A 16,929-nucleotide genomic window follows, 5' to 3' on the forward strand; every position below is an offset into this window, starting at 1 on the left:
AGCTGCCTTTTGGGAGGGAGTTAAGAGCCCTGGTTCCCTAATGCTCATTCAACAGCCATGCAATTCTTTAATCAGATCTTTACCACTTCCTCACGTTCTGTGGTAAAATAAGGACTACATAGTGAATTTTTAGAAAACAAAGTTTATTTACATATATTAAAATTCTGGATTAGACACTTCCTACTTTTTGGTATTACGTATGTCAACCGAGAAAAGAGGCACAGCTAAAATAAACAAAAGAATTTATTTGGTGTCTTAGAACCATTACCTCAGTTGTTTGTCAAGACTTGTGATTGGAAGATACAATTACACTTTACGTTTCATTGGGTCTCTAAGCACTTTGCATAGGATACTAGGAAATCTGTTGTTGGAGTGTCCAGATTTCATCTTGGAAATGCGGCCCCAGCAGTCACGCGGTCAGTCATCTGCCTTTGCCCAGTACAAGAGTAAAATTTGCTTCCTGCTACATCAGCATGAGGTGGAGTTCAAATCCAAAAGGCAGCCTGTTCTGTTCAGTTAAGCACACAGGGTCACACATGTCTCTTTAAATGAAACGAGGACATGTTAGTAACGCAGATTTGATCGCAGTTTGCTGGAATCTACTTGGTGAAATAATTGGTCTGATTCTGTTTTCACTGGGGTCTGTGAGTAAGTAGTATTGTCTCAGTCTTTATATGTTGGAAAATGCCTTTATTTTACTGACACTGTGAATGATAATTTGGCTCTTCACAATTGAGCCAAATTTAGCTCAACATTTTGAAAATGTTTTTCCATTGTCCTCTTTGCATATATTATTGGTAAAGAGAATTTACTGTTTCTTTCTGGCTAATGTTTTTTTCCCCTTATTTTAGATGTTCTGATGTTTTTTTACTCCAATGTGTCTGTGTAGATATTTTAGAACAGCTTTCTAATTTACATACCGCAAAATTCACTCATTTTATATGAACAATGATTTTTAGTAAATTTACAGAGTTGGACAAACATCACTATAGTTCAATTTTAGGACATTTCTATCACCCCTGCAAGTTGCCTCAAGCCCATTCTCTTTCTGTATTGTATAGGGTATTATCTTATGGGACTCTGGACATTATCTTCTGTTTTAGCAGATCTTCCTTTGACACATTGCCCCGGGGAGTAAGAAGCTGATTCTTCTTACTGCCATGTGGGGATGAGCATCCAGATTCTCCTCTTGGCCCTAGTTTATGCCTTGGGATGGAAAAGGACACCTGTTGCTACTGACTGGGAGTGGAATTTCAGGTTTCCCCACAGGCCTCTGCTAATACCACCCTGATTGGGAGAATGACGGCTGTCTTGTTACCCCCTCCTGGCCTATGTTGACCTGTAAGGTTTCCCTCATTACTGCTGGCTCCTCACATGGCCTTCTCTGACACTACCCCAGTTAAGAAGAAGTACCCCTCAGTGCAGGTAGGAGAGGGTCCATGTCTAGGCTCCTCATGTGTTTGCTGATGAGGGTGGGAGTGGGCTGCACTTCTTTCTGGGGAGTTTGGCTGGAGTAGAGATGTTATTGACTAAAAGTTCTCTGTCTTGACAGCTTCCCCTTTTCTATCGGGTAGGGAGAACAGGCTTTCTTTTATTTATTTATTGTCTGTTTATCCAGGTTTCTGGCTTCTTCAGGACTCAGTTCAGAATATAGTTAATAAAAAGAGAACTCGCTTCCTCAAAGTTTCTGAAGTCCTGAGACCTAGCCAGCCTGACTTTTTCTCTCCACTCTCCATAATCTTATGTGTGTTTCATATATAATATCCAGGGTTTTAAGCTGTATTTAGTGGGGAGAACAGGGAGAAGCGTATCTACTCTATCTAGTCCTCAAATTGGAAGGCCTTCAATTGATCTTGTCTTGTATCCAAACAACTTTCTGAATTTGTTTATTAGTCCTAGTGGCTTCTGTGTGGATCTGTAGGATTTTCCACCTGCAGAATCATGTCTTCTGTGAATAAAGATTGTTTTACTTTTTTGCTTCTAATCTTGATGCCTTTTATTTCTATTTCTTACCTAATTGTACTATCTAGAAGTTGTAATACAGTGTTGGCTGGAAGTGGTGAGTGCAGACATCCTTTACTTGCTTCCAGTGTTAGGAGAGAAAGCATTCAGTCTTTCACTGTTAAGTTTGATGTTGCCTGTAGGTTTCTGATATCAGATTGAGGAAGTTCCCTTCTGTATCTGGTTCATTTAGTGTTTTTATTAAGAATGAATATTGGGTTTTATCAAATGCATTTGCACCATCTATTGAGATGGTCATGTGGTTTTTGTCCTTGATTCTGTTAATACAGTGTAGTACATTAATTGATTTTCAGATACTAAACATTTCAGATATTTTTGTTCTTGTGATAAGTCCCACTTGGTCATGGTACATAGTCCTTTTGGATTTGGTTTGGTAACTTTGTTGGGGATTTTGTGTCTGTAGTCATGAGGTTTATTGGTCTGTAGTTCTCTTTCTTGTGATGTATTTATCTAACTTTGGTTTGGGTAATACTGTCCCTCATCTGTAGTTTCTGGAGAAATTTGTGAAGGATTGGTATTATTTCTTCTTTAAATCTTAATAGAATTTACCACTGATGCCAACTGGGCCTGAGTTTTTTTTGTGTGTGGAATATAATTACCAGTTCATTTCTTTACTTGAATAGGTATATTCAGATTTTCCTTTTCTTCTTGAGTCAGTTTAGTAGTTTGTGTTGTTCTAGGAATTTTTAAATGTTATCTAAATTGTCTAATGTAGTGTAAAGTTGCTTGTGGCTCCCTTTATAATCCTTTTCATTTATGTAAGGTCTGTATTAATGTTCTGCTTTCATTCCCAATTTTAGTAATTTTTTTAAAAGATTATTTATTTATTTATTTATTTTGGCTGTGCTGGGTCTTAGTTGTGGCACGCAGGATCTTCATTGTGGCGTGCGGGATCTTTTAGTTGCCGCATGAGGGCTCCTTAGTTGCGGCATGTGAACTCTTAGTTGTGGCATGCATGTGGGATCTAGTTCCCCAGGGGTCGAACCTGGGGCCCCTGCACTGGGAGCGTGGAGTCTTACCTACTGGACCACCAGGGAAGTCCCGATTTTAGTAATTTTTGTGTTCTTTCTTCTTGGTTGGTCCAGCTGAAAAGTTTGTCAATTTTGTTGATATTTTCTAATAATTAACTTTTGGTTTCAATGATTTTTCTTTTATATTTCTCTTTTCCATTTCATTGATTTCCTCCCCTCTTTAATTTGCTCTTCTGTTTTCTTGTTTCTTAATGTGAAAGCTTATGTTTTTGATTTGAGATCTTCTTTTGTAATACAGGTTTTATGGTTATAAATTTCCCTCTAATTACTGCTTTAGCTGCATCTCATAAATTTTGGTATGCAGTATTTTTATTTTTATGTAGCTCAGACCATTTTCTAATTGTCCTCAGGATTCTTTCTTTTACCCATTGGTCATTTGGAAGTGGGTTAATTTCCAAATATTTGTGGTGTTCTGAAATTCCGTTCTGTTGATTTCTATTTCTTTCCATCATGGTCAGGGAACAAAGATACTTTGCATTATTTAAATATTTTTAAATTTATTGAGACCTGTTTTATGACTTAGTAAGGAGCTGGCAAATGACAGCCTATGGACTAAATTCATCCTACCTCCTATTTTTAGAAATGAAGTTTTATTGGGACACAGCCATGCCCATTCATTTGTGGTTGTTTTCCTGGTCTAATGGAAGAGTTGAATATTTGTAACAGAGGCAGTTGGTCCTCAAAGCCTAAAATATTTATTGTTTGGCCCTTTGTATAAAAAGTTTTCTGACCCATGGTCTAGCATAGTGTCTATGTGGGAGAATGTTCCATTTATACTTGAGAAGAGTGTACATCCCAGTGTTGTTGGATGAAGCGTTATTTAGATACCAGTTAGATGGAATTGGTTGATAATGTTCAAGTGTTATGTATCTTTGATGGTTTTTTCAGTCCATTTTGAGAGGAGAGCATTGACGTCTACAACTATTATTGTTGAATTGTCTATTTCTCCTTCAATTCTGTCAATTTTTTCATCATGTATTTTGTGATTCTATTGTTAGGTGTGTATTTATTCATAATTGTTGTTTCTTCATAATGAATTGACCCTTTTATCATTATAAAATGACTCTCTTCATCTGTATTAATTTAAAAAAAATTTTATTTTGTCTAATATCAATAGTATAACTCTACACCTCCTTTATGATCACTGTTTGTGTGGTGTATCTTTTCTCTTTTTACTTTCAATCTATATCTTTGAATTTAAAATGTGTCACTTATAAACAACATATAGTCTGATCTTTTTTTTTTAATCCAGAGTGACAACTTCTGCCTTTTGATTACAGTGTTATTCATTTACATTTATTCTAATTATTGGTATGGTTGGATTTACTTCTATGACTTTGCTATGTGTTTTCTATATGTCTGTAGCTTTTTTTCTTCCTGTTTCTCCTTTACCACCTCTGTGTGTGCATTAGATTTTTTTCTAGTGTACTATTTAAATTATTTCATGATTATTTTAAAAATTATTTTCTTAATTGTTATGTAAGATATTACAATATACATCTTATGATCTATTTCAAATTAATACCAATTTAATGTACTCCATTATAGCTTCATTCCCTCCCCCACCTTTGTGCCATTGTCATATATAGTACATCTATATATATTTTAAACCCAATAAAACAGTACTATAATTATTACTTTGTACAGTCTTGTATATTTTAAAGAAATTAAGAGAAGAAAGAAAAATATAGAATATTTTATTCTAATCCAAATACTGCTTTCAGTACACATCATTTCTACCTGTGGACTTGAGTTACCATCTGTTGTCACACTCCTAACCCCCTTTTATGCCATTATTTGTCATATATATTATATCTTTATATGTTATAAGTCTCAGTATAATTTAAAATTATTATTTTATGCAATTATCTTTTAAATCAGTTAGGAAAAGTAAATAAAATACTTACATTCTCTAATTACCTGCATGATCTCATTACCAGTGCTTTTTGTTTCTTTGTGTGGATTTGAGTTTCCTTCTGGGGGTGTCATTTCTTTTCAGCCCAAGGAACATCCTTTAGTCTTTTTTTCAGGAAACAGGCTTGCTAGCAGTGAAGTTTCTCAGCATTTATGTGTTTGGTAATGTATTTTCCCTGATAGTTTTGCTGGTGTAGAATTCTCTACTGACAGTTTTATTTCTCTCAGAACTTGGCTTTTGTCATCCCACTACCTTCTGGTGCTCATTGTTTATGATAGAGGTCAACCATTAATATTATTATGATTCCCTTATTCATGATAAATCATTTTTCTGTTGCTGCTTTCACAGTTTTCTCTCTGTCTTTGGCTTTCAGTGGTTTAACTAAGATGTATCTTACTATTGTTTTAATTTGAGAAATTCCATTTGGTTCTTTTTTATATAATTTCACTCTGATTTAATAGTCTCTGATGAACCATTGTCACCATACGTTTCTTTACTCTTTTTAACATGGTTTTCTTTAACTCTTGAACATTTATAATTACTTCTTTGACATCTTTACCTCTTAAGTCCAGTATATGAGTGCTCTCAGAAATGGATTCTGTTGACTTTTTTTCTACTCCTGTGTATGAGTCACATTTTTCTGTTTCCTTGCATATCTCATACTTCTTTGTCGAAAACTTGGCATTTTAAATAATACATTGTTGCAACTCTGGATTCTGATCTCCCTCCTTGCCACAGGATGGTGGTGTTGGTGGTTGTTTTTATTTGTTTACTCATTTTAGTAACTTGCCTGAACTAATTCTGTGGAGTGTGTTTCCACTGTCATGTGCAGCTTTTTTATTTTTGTTTTTTTTAATGTTTTAGTTTTTAAACATGGCTTGGTTCCTGGTGGTTGTCCCTGCATCAGCATAGCTTAGTGGTCAGCCATTGATTAGTCAGAGGTTATGTTTAAGTGCCTTGTGCTGACAAGGCTCTACCCTTTGCCATTGGATCTCTGTGTAGATTTGGGGAATACTTTCAAAATTCAGATACTTTAGAAGTCTGCCCATTTTTTTAACTTTGTTTCTGATCTTAGAAGACATTGACTTTTTCAACATGAGGCATACTGTTACATGTACGTTTTTTATACATACATACATGTATGCTTTTATAGATGTCCTTTATCAGATTGAAGAAATTTCCTTCTAGCTTGCTGGGTTTTAACATGAATGAGTACTGAATTTCGTCAGAATCTTTTTTTGCATCTTTTGTGATGATCATACAGTTTTCCTTTTGTTTTTCTACCAATGAAATAAGTTGCGTTGATTAATTTTCAAATGTTAAACCAACTTCAGTTTCCTAGGATTAATATCACTTAATCATGATGATATATTCTTTTTTATATATTATTAGATTTGACTTAATATTTTCACGGAACTCTATATCTACATTACTGAAGGATATTGTTATGTACGTATTTCCTTGTAATGTCCTCATCAGGTTTAGGTATAGGAGTTATACTGGTCTTGTGAACTAAATGGGCAAAACATTCACTCTTGTTCTATTCTTTGAAAGAGTTGGTATACAGTTATGATGATTTCCTCTCTTTATATTAGGCAGAATTCATCAGTGAAGCCACTTGGACCACAGTTTTCTCTATGGCAAGATTTTAAATTACAGATTCAGTTTCCTTGTGAGGCTATTCTTATTATTAAATTATTTCTTGCCTCAGTTTTGAAATTTGGGGTTTTTCAAGTGTCTTGTCTATTTCATGTAAGTTGTCCAATTTATTGGTATAGAGTTGAGTATAAAATTCCCCGTAAACCTTTCAAAGGCTAAATGATCTGTGGTGATGCACCTTTTTTTATTCCTGATATTGGTAATTTCCATTTTCTTTATTTTTTTCTTTATTATTTCTTGCTAGGGGTTTAATTTTAAAAATTACTTCAAAGAACCAACTTCTGGCTTTGTTAATATTTTGCATTTTTTCTGTTTTCCATTTCATTGATTTTTTAAAACATAAATTTATTTATTTATTTATTTTTGGCTGTATTGGGTCTTTGTTGCTGCACGCAGGCTTTCTCTAGTTGCAGCAAACGGGAGCTACTCTTCATTGCGGTGTGTGGGCTTCTCATTGTGGTGGCTTGTCTTGTTGCGGAGCACGGGCTCTAGGTGCGTGGGCTTCAGTAATTGTGGCACATGGGCTCAATAGTTGTGGCTCATGGGCTCCAGAGCGCAGGCTCAGTAGTTGTGATGCACGTGGGCTTAGTTGCTCTGCAGCATGTGGGATCTTCCCAGACCAGGGTTCAAACCCGTGTCCCCTGCCTTGGCAGGCAGATTCTTAACCACTGTGCCACCAGGGAAGCCCCCATTTCTTGATTCCTACTTTTCCTTTCTTCTACTTACTCTGGGTATAATCTGTAACTTTTTGAGGTAGAGACTTAGATCGCTGATTTTAAACCTTCCTAAGAAGTTTTCAAATATATGCATTGAGAGATATGCATTTCCCTCTTATGACTGCTCTATTTGCATCCCCCTGTTTTTTTGTGTATCATGTTTTTAGTTTCATTCACTTCAAATATTTTCTAATTTCCTTTATTTTAGAATTGTGTTTAGTTTCCAAATATTTGAGGATTTTCTAGTTAACTTTTTGTTATTGATTTCTAGTTTCATTTCTTTGAGGACAAAGGATATGCTCTATATAATTTCAATACTTGAAATTTATTGAGACTTGTTATACCCTTTTTTTTTCTTCCCGTTTTATTGAGATATAACTGCCCTACCATACTGTGTAAGATTGAGGTCCAGTATAATGATTTGACTTACATACATTATGAAATGATTACCACAGTAAGTTTAGTGAACATCCATTGTCTCCGATAGATACAAAAAAGAACAGAAAAAATTTTTTTTCCTTGGGATAAGAACTTTCAGGATTTACTCTCTTATCAACTTTCATATAGAACATACATCAGTGTTAATTAAATTAATCATGTTGTATACATTACATCCCTAGTACTTAATCTTATTATTGGAAGTTTGTACCTTTTGACTAGCTTCATCCAATTTCCCCTTCCCCCAGTCTCCACCTTCAGTAACCACAAAACTGAGCTCCTTTTTTATTAGTTTGTTTTTTTGTTTTTTGAAGTGTAATTTACCTACAGCACTATATTAGTTTTAGGTGCACAACATAAATGTTGTGAAATTTCTGTACATTACAAAACAATCACCACGATAAGTCTAGTTACTATTTGTCACCATTCAAAGATATTACATTATTATTGACTATATTCCCCATGCTGAATTTCATCCCTTTGACTAATTTATTTTGTGCCTGGAACTTTGTACCTTTTAATCTTCCTCACCTGTTTTACTCATCCTCCTCTCCCTTCTGGCAACCACCTGATTGTTCTCTGTATCTTTGACTCTGTTTCTGATTTGTTATGTTTGTTCATTTGTTTTGTTTTAGATTCCACATATAAGAGAAATCATACAGTATTTGTCTTTCTCTGACTTATTTCACATTGCATAGTACCCTTCAAGTCCATCCATGTTGTTGCAAATGGCAAGATTTCAATCTTTTTTTATGGTTTCCATTGTATATATATATACTACATATTCTTTATGCATTCATCTGTCAATGGGCACTTAGGTTGCTTCTGTAGTTTGGCTATTGTGATTAATGCTTCATTGAAAATAGAGGTGCATATATCTTTTTGAATTAGTGTTTTTGTTTTCCTCAGAAAAATACCCAGGAGTGGAATTGCTGGAACGCATGGTAGTTCTAGTTTTAATTTTTTGAGGAATGTCCATAATGTTTTCCATAGTTTTCTGTAGCTGTACCAATTTACATTCCCACCAACAGTGCTCCAGAGTTCCCCTTTATCCATTTCTTTGCCAGCATTTCTTATTTGTTGTCTTTTTGATAACAGCCAACTGACAGATGTGAAGTGATATCTCATTGTAATTTTGATTTGCATTTCCCTGATAATTAGTGATATTGAGCATCTTTTCATGTGTATGTTGGCCATCTGTATGTCTTCTTTGGAAAAAATGCCTGTTCAGGTCCTCTGCCCATTTTTTTAATTGGTTTGTTTAGTTTTTTTTGATGTTGAGTTGTATGAGGTCTTTGTATATTTTAGATAGTAACCCTGTACATGTACATTGTTTGCAAGTGTCTTATTTTTGCTTATGTTTCCCTTGCCTGTGGAGACATATCCAAAAAATATTGCTAAGACTGATGTCAAAGGGTGTACTACCTATGTTTTCTTATAGGAGTTTTATGGTTTCAGGTCTTAAATTTAACTCTTTAATCCATTTTGAGTCTATTTTTGTGTATGGTGTGAGAAAGTAGTCCAGTTTGATTCTTTTGCATGTAGCTGTCCAGTTTTCCCAACACTGTTTATTGAAGAGGCTGTCTTTTCCGGATTGTATATTCTTGCCTTCTTTATTGTAGATTAATAGACCATATAAGTGTGACTTCATTTCTAGGCTGTCTGTTCTGTTCCATTGATCTTTGTGTCTGTTTTTGTGCCAGTACCTTACTTTTTTGATTACTGTAGCTTTGTAGTATAGTTTGAAATCAGAGCATGATACCTCCCACTTTGTTCTTCTTTCTCAGGATTGCTTTGGCTACTCTGTGTCTTTTGTGTTTCCATACAAATTTTAGGATTTTTTTTCTAGTTTTGTGAAAAATGCCATTGGTATTTTGATAAGAATTGCATTGAATCTGTAGATTGCCTTGGATAGTATGGTCATTTTAATAATATTAATTCTTCCAATCCATGAGCATGGTATCTTTCCATTTGTTTGTGTCACCTTTGATTTCTTTCATCAGTGTCTTATAGTTTTCCAAATATAGGTCTTTTACTGCCTTAGTTAGATTTATTCCTAGGTATTTCATTCTTTTTGATGTAATTGTTATTGGGATTATTTTTTAATTTCTCTGATAGATTGTTATTAGTGTATAGAAATGCAACAGATTTCTGCATATTAATCTTGTATCCTGAAATTTTACTGAATTCATTGATGAGTTCTAGTAGTTTTTGGTGGATCTTTCGGATTTTCTACATGTAGTATCGTGACATTTACAAACAGTGACAGTTTTAGTTTTTCCTTTCCAATCTGGATTCCTTTTATTTCTTTTTCTTGTCTAATTGCTATGACTAGGACTTCCAATACTATCTTGCATAAAAGTGGCAAGAGTGGGCATTTTTGTCTTATTCCTGATCTTAAAGAAAATGCTTTAAGCTTTTCACTGTTGAGTATGATGTTGGCTGTAGGTTTGTCATATGTGGTGTTTATTATGTTGAGGTATGTTCCCTCTAGACCCAATGTTGAACATTTTTATCATAAATCAATGATGAATTTTATCAGAAGCTTTTTCTGCATCTTTTGAGATCATATAATTCTTATTCTTCAGTTTGTTAATGTGGTGTATCACATTGATTGCTATGCAGATACTGAACCATTCTTGCATCCCTGGGATAGATCCCACCTGATCATGGTGTGTGGTCCTTTTAATGTATTGTTGAATTTGCTTTGCACATGTTTTGTGGAGGATTTTTGCTTCTATGTTCATCAGTGATACTTGCCTGTAATTTTCTTTTTTTGTAGTGTCTGTCTGGTTTGGTATCAAGGTGATGCTGGCCTTGTAGAATGAGTTGGGAAGCATTCTTTCCTGTTTAATTTTTTGGAATACTTTGAGAAGGATAGGCATTAGTTCCTCTTTAAATGTTCTGTGGAATTCACCTGTGAAGCCCACTGGTCCTGGACTTTTGTTTGTTGGGAGTTTTTTTTTTTTTTTTTTTCTTTTTTTAACATCTTTATTGAAGTATAATTGCCTTACAATAGTGTGTTAGCTTCTGCTTTATAACAAAGTGAATCAGTTATACATATACAATATGTTCCCATTTCTCTTCCCTCTAGCATCTCCCTCCCTCCCACCCTCCCCATCCCACCCCTCTAGGTGGTCACAAAGCACCGAACTGATCTCCCTGTGCTATGCGGCTGCTTCCCACTAGTTATCTATTTTACATTTGGTAGTGTATATATGTCCATGACACTCTCTTACCCTGTCACATCTCACCCCACCCCCTCCCCATATCCTCAAGTCCATTCTCTAGTAGGTCTGTGTCTTTATTCCCGTCTTGCCACTAGGTTCTTCATGGCCTTTTTTTTTTCCCCCTTAGATTCCGTATATATGTGTTAGCATACTGTATTTGTTTTTCTCTTTCTGACTTACTTCACTCTGTATGACAGACTCTAACTCCATCCACCTCATTACAAATACCTCCATTTCATTTCTTTTGATGGCTGAGTAATATTCCATTGTATATATGTGCCACATCTTCTTTATCCATTCATCTGTCGATGGACATTTAGGTTGCTTCCATGTCCTGGCTATTGTAAATAGAGCTGCAATGAACATTTTGGTACATGACTCTTTTTGACCTATGGTTTTCTCAGGGTATATGCCCAGTAGTGGGATTGCTGGGTCGTATGGTAGTTCTATTTGTAGTTTTTTAAGGAACCTCCATACTGTTCTCCATAGTGGCTGTATCAATTTACATTCCCACCAACAGTGCAAGAGTGTTCCCTTTCCTCCACACCCTCTCCAGCATTTATTGTTTCTAGATTTTTTGATGATGGCCATTCTGACCGGTGTGAGATGATATCTCATTGTAGTTTTGATTTGCATTTCTCTAATGATTAATGATGTTGAGCATTCTTTCATGTGTCTGTAGGCCATCTGTATATCTTCTTTGGAGAAATGTCTATTTAGATCTTCTGCCCATTTTTGGATTGGGTTGTTCGTTTTTTTGTTATTGAGCTGCATGAGCTGCTTGTAAATCTTGGAGATTAATCCTTTGTCAGTTGCTTCATTTGCAAATATTTTCTCCCATTCTGAGGGTTGTCTTTTGGTCTTGTTTATGGTTTCCTTTGCTGTGCAAAAGCTTTTAAGTTTCATTAGGTCCCATTTGTTTATTTGTGTTCTTATTTCCATTTCTCTGGGAGCTGGGTCAAAAAGAATCTTGCTGTGATGTATGTCATAGAGTGTTCTGCCTATGTTTTCCTCTAAGAGTTTGATAGTGTCTGCCCTTACACTTAGGTCTTTAATCCATTTAGAGTTTATTTTTGTGCATGGTGTCAGGGAGTGTTCTAATTTCATACTTTTACATGTTCCTGTCCAATTTTCCCACCACCACTTATTGAAGAGGCTGTCTTTTCTCCACTGTATATGCTTGCCTCCTTTATCAAAGATAAGTTGACCATATGTGTGTGGGTTTATCTCTGGGCTTTCTATCCTGTTCCATTGATCTATATTTCTGTTTTTGTGCCAGTACCAAACTGTCTTGATTACTGAAGCTTTGTAATATAGTCTGAAGTCAGGGAGCCTGATTCCCCCAGCTCCATTTTTCGTTCTCAAGATTGCTTTGGCTATTCGGGGTCTTTTGTGTTTCCATACAAATTGTGAAATTTTTTGTTCTAGTTCTGTGAAAAATGCCAGTGGTAGTTTGATAGGGATTGCATTGAATCTGTAGATTGCTTTGGGTAGTAGAGTCATTTTCACAATGTTGATTCTTCCAATCCAGGAACATGGTATATCTCTCCATCTATTTGTATCGTCTCTAATTTCTTTCATCAGTGTCTTATAATTTTCTGCATACAGGTCTTTTGTCTCCTTAGGTAGGTTTATTCCTAGATATTTTATTCTTTTTGTTGCAATGGTAAATGGGAGTGTTTTCTTAATTTCACTTTCAGATTTTTCGGCATTAGTGTATAGAAATGCAAGAGATTTCTGTGCATTAATTTTGTATCCTGCTACTTTACCAAATTCATTGATTAGCTCTAGGAGTTTTCTGGTAGCATCTTTAGGATTCTCTATGTATAGTATCATGTCATCTGCAAATAGTGACAGCTTTACTTCTTCTTTTCCGATTTGGATTCCTTTTATTTCTTTGTCTTCTCTGATTGCTGTGGCTAACACTTCCAAAACTATTTTGAATAATAGTGGTGAGAGTGGGCAACCTTGTCTTGTTCCTGATCTTAGTGGAAATGGTTTCAGTTTTTCACCATTGAGGACAATGTTGGCTGTGGGTTTGTCATATATGGCCTTTATTATGTTGAGGAAAGTTCCCTCTATGCCTACTTTCTGCAGGGCTTTTATCATAAATGGGTGTTGAATTTTGTCAAAAGCTTTCTCTGCATCTATTGAGATGATCATATGGTTTTTCTCCTTCAATTTGTTAATATGGTGTATCACATTGATTGATTTGCGTATATTGAAGAATCCTTGCATTCCTGGGATGAACCCCACTTGATCATGGTGTATGATCCTTTTAATGTGCTGTTGGATTCTGTTTGCTAGTATTTTGTTGAGGATTTTTGCATCTATGTTCATCAGTGATATTGGCCTGTAGTTTTCTTTCTTTGTGACATCTTTGTCTGGTTTTGGTATCAGGGTGATGGTGGCCTCGTAGAATGAGTTTGGGAGTGTTCCTCCCTCTGCAATATTTTGGAAGAGTTTGAGAAGGATAGGTGTTAGCTCTTCTCTAAATGTTTGATAGAATTCACCTGTGAAGCCCACTGGTCCTGGACTTTTGTTTGTTGGGAGTTTTTAAATTAATAATTATAATTAGTCTGTTTGTATTTTGTATTTCTTCCTGACTCAATCTTGGAAGTTGTACATTTCTAGGAATTTATCCAGTTCTTCTAGATTGTCCATCTTATTGGCATGTAATTGTTTGTAGTAATCTCTTACAGTCCTCTGTATTTCCGAGGTCTCATTTGTAACTTCTTTTTCATTTCTGATTTTGTTTATTTGGGTCCTCTCTCTTTTTTTCCTTGATGAGTCTGGCTAAAGATTTATCTTTTCAAAGAACCAACTCTAAGTTTCATTGATCTTTTCTATTGTTTTTTTAGTCTCTATTTCATTAATTTCCACGCTGATCTTTATGACTTCTTTCCTTCTAACTTTGGGTTTTGTTTGTTTTTCATTTTCTACTTCCTTCACGTATAAGGTTAGGTTGTTTATTTGAGATTTTTCTTGTTTCCTGAGGTAGGCATATATCACTATAAATTTCTTTCTTAGCACTGCTTTTGCTGTGTCTTACAGATTTTGGATTGTATCTTTCCATTTTCTTTTGTCTCCAAGTATATTTTTATTTCCTCTTTGATTTCTTCCATGACCCCATTGGGTTTTCCTAGCATATTGTTTAGCCTCCATGTCTTTGTGTTTTTTGTGGTTTTTTTTCTTATAGTTGATTTCTTGTCTCATAGTACTGTGGTATGAGACCAGAGTTATCTTAAACTGTCCCCATTTTTTAAAATTTCTCTTTCTTTTTTCTGTTCAACTTGGGTGATTTCAACTACTCTGTCTTCCAGATCACCTGTCTGTTCCTCTGTATCATCTAATCTGTTGATTCCTTCTAGTGTATTTTTTAGTTTCAGTTACTATTTGGTTCTTCTTTATATTTTCTGTCTCTTCTTAAGCTTCTCACTGTGGCCATTCATTCTTTCCCTGAGTTTGTTGAGCTTCTTTATGATCATTACCTTGAACTCTTTACTGGGTAGGTTGCTTATCTCCACTTCACTTAGTTCTTCTCCTGGGAGTTTATCTTTTCCTTCGTTTGGAACATGCTCCTTTGTCACCTCCTTTTGTTTACCTAATTTTCTGTGTTTATTTCTATGAATTAGGTAGATTGGTTATGTTTTTGATCTTGGAGAAGTAGGCTTGTGTAGGAGACATCCTATGGTGCCCAGCAGCACCAGAGTTATATGATCTAGGGATGCCCCTGTGGGCATGTTGGTAGGCAGGGCTGTCCCTGTCCCAGTTGGCTGCCAGGCCTTGCCTCATACAGAGGCTGTTGGCCACTGGTGGGCAAGGCTAGGTCCCAGAGCGGCCAACTGAGTGGCCCTGGGGTTTCCTGAGGCTTATCTCAGCCTGCTGGTGGGTGGTGCCTGGTCCCGGTGCAGTTGACTTTGGGGCCTGGGGGGCCTTGGACTGCTGTCTGCAGGTGCTGGCAAGTCCCGGTACTGGTACCAGCTTGCTAGTATGTGGAGCAAGGGCCTTGAAACTCCTGGGGCTGGTGCCAGCCTGCTTGTGGGCAGAGCTGGGTCCCAGTATGGTCAGCTTAGGGCCTGAGGTCCCGGGGCTGGTTCCAGTCCATTGGTGGGTGGTGCCAGGTGCTTGTGTGGCTGACTACAGGGCCGTGGGTCCAGGACTGGTCTCAGCCTGCTGGTAGTCAGGGTCATTTCCTCATGTAACTGGCTGCTCAGTGTGGGAGGTCCCAGGACTGTGGCCGACCTGCTGGTGGGTGGGACCGTATCCCGGTGCAGATAGTCTAGTCACCAAAATGACCCTTGCCAGCACCAGTGTCCTCATGGTAGAACCTAAATGGCTCCCATAAATGGCTGCCACCAGCATCTATGTCCCAAGGGGGAGTTCTGGTGGCCTCCTGCCTCTCTGGCAGGCTTCTCCAAGTTCAACAAGTGGGACTGACCTAGGCTCCTTTCAAATTACTCCCTCTGTGCTGGGTCTAAGAGCATGTGAGATTTTGCTTCTGTTGTTTAAGAGCAGAGTTTCTGTTTCCTACAGCCCTCTAGCTCTCTCTTATGCAAGTCCCACTGGCCTTCAAAGTCAGATGTTATGGGGGCTTATCTTCTGGTGTAATACTGGGCTGGGGAGCCCAGTGTGGGGCTTGGACCCATCACTCCTTGGGGAGAACCTCTGCAATTGTGATTGTTCTCCCTTTTGTATGTCACCTACTTGGGGATGTGGGTCTTAACTATACTGTGTCTCCACCCCTCCTACCCATCTCATTGTAGTTCCTTCTTGATAACTTTAGTTGTGGAAAATTTTTTCTTCTAGTCTTCAGGTCCTTCTCATCATTAGTTCCTCTGTAAGTAGTTGTAATTTTGGTGTACCTGTGGGAGGAGGTGAGCTCCAGGTGTTCCTTCTCTGCCATGTTGACCACTCTGTTATATATAATCTTTTTGTCGTTATTGTTTATATTCTGAATATACTTAACAGAGTGCATTCAGCATTTGGATGATGTTTCTGTAAATATCAGTCAGGCTTGAGATGGTTGAATAGTGTTGTTCAAAATTTCTATATTCTTATTAATTACTTTTGTCTTCTTGCCATATCAGTTGTGGAGAGCAGTTTGTTAAAATCTACAACTACAGGTATGATTGTCTATTTCTTCTTTTAGTTTTTGCTTAATGAATTTTGAAGTTCTGTTATTAGATGCATGCATATTTACTATCATTAAGTTTCTCTTTTGGATTGATCCTCTTATTATTATGCATTGTCCCTCTTTTTCCCCAGTAACACTTCTTGTCTTAAAGTTTACTTTTGGCATGATATCATTTTACTTTACTTTTCCAATCCCTTTACTTTCAGTGTATCTGTATCTTTATATTTCACATTGCTTCTTGTCAACAAGATATAACTGTGTCTTGTTATAGACTGACCATCTGCCTTTAAAGGCTGACAGTCTGCCTTTTAATTAGAGAATTTAGTCCACTTACGTTTAGTATGATTACTAATATAGTTGTGATAATTCCACCATCTTGTTATTTGTTTTCTGTTTATTCCATTTGATCTTTGTTCCTTTGCTTTTCCTTTCCTGCTTCCACTGTTTTCCTCTCTTATTGGCTTTTTAGATATATCTCTTGATATTATTAGTGGTTAATTTAGAGTTGTCCAATGTAGTAGCCACTAGCCACATTAAAATTAAGTTTAAAATTCAATTCATCATTGCATTAGCTACATTTCAGGTGCCCAGTAGCCACATGTCCCCATTACTGGATTAAGCAATACAGATTACTGAAGAAAGTTCTATTAGACAGCTCTCTAGAGATTATGATCAGGATTTATTTTGGTCAAAATTACCCCAGGTCAAGTGTGAAAAGAACAATATTCTAGTCAGAAGATGTGTGTTTTTGTTGTGTGTCTACTTCTGGTTAGTTTTGTAT

General features: G+C 36.4%; 1 protein-coding gene across 6 annotated transcripts in view; it reads left to right on the top strand.

Moving 5' to 3' along the window:
- SNAP47 (synaptosome associated protein 47) overlaps positions 1–16,929 on the top strand; it is a 150,109-nt gene that overhangs the window by 22,158 nt on the left and 111,022 nt on the right. The window lies entirely within an intron of this gene.

Source organism: Balaenoptera acutorostrata, chromosome 2 (genome assembly GCF_949987535.1).
Source record: "Balaenoptera acutorostrata chromosome 2, mBalAcu1.1, whole genome shotgun sequence".
In the NCBI taxonomy this organism is placed as follows: Eukaryota; Metazoa; Chordata; class Mammalia; order Artiodactyla; family Balaenopteridae; genus Balaenoptera; species Balaenoptera acutorostrata.